This window comes from Cynoglossus semilaevis, unplaced genomic scaffold (genome assembly GCF_000523025.1).
Source record: "Cynoglossus semilaevis isolate Cse_v1.0 unplaced genomic scaffold, Cse_v1.0 scaffold1460, whole genome shotgun sequence".
Taxonomy (NCBI): Eukaryota; Metazoa; Chordata; class Actinopteri; order Pleuronectiformes; family Cynoglossidae; genus Cynoglossus; species Cynoglossus semilaevis.
Window position 1 is genome coordinate 16,940 of NW_007585184.1, and position 776 is coordinate 17,715.

Here is a 776-nt window from a genome sequence, read left to right on the forward strand (position 1 = left end):
ATAATGAACAGAACCGGTGACAAAGGTCAGCCCTGCCGTAGTCCAACATGCACTGGGAACAGGTCTGACGTAATGCGAACCAAGCTCCTACTCCGATCGTACAGGGACCGGACAACCCTTAGAAGAGGGCCCCCAACCCCATACTCTCGGAGCACACCCCACAGATTACCACAAGGGGCATGGTCGAAAGCCTTTTGCAAGTATATATATATATATATTGCACCCAGAAGGGGGACCTTTGGGAACAACTGGTTCAATTGACAATAATACAATAATTCAGTTCAGTTAATGGTTTGCAAAAATTAATGCCATTGTTAACCTAAATTTTGTTTGTTGGATCATAGCAGATCCACTTCAAATTAATTAGATGTTCACTTAGCCATCACATGCGTGTGTGTTCTTTTTTTTTTTTTTTTTCAGATCTTCAAATTTCCAATTTCTTTGCTGTTATTTATTTATTGTAGCTGGTGTTTGGTTGATGGTTCATCCCTGGGAGATTCTCTTTAGAGAAGAATTGTACTAAACCAACAAGATAATGGTAGACAATGGACATGCAGGAATGAGTACATGTCACACATGAAAAACTTAGAATTCTCACAGGAGCCAGTTGCTAGGAAGAAAATGTCTAGGGAAATTATGATTTTAAAGTTTTCAATGACATCTGATTAATACGAAATGGCAAGAACATCTGGGCCTATAAATTGACTCTTGTGGTTTATATACAGTGAAAATATTGTCCACACTACAGTACTGCGGTGTGTAAATATATATATATA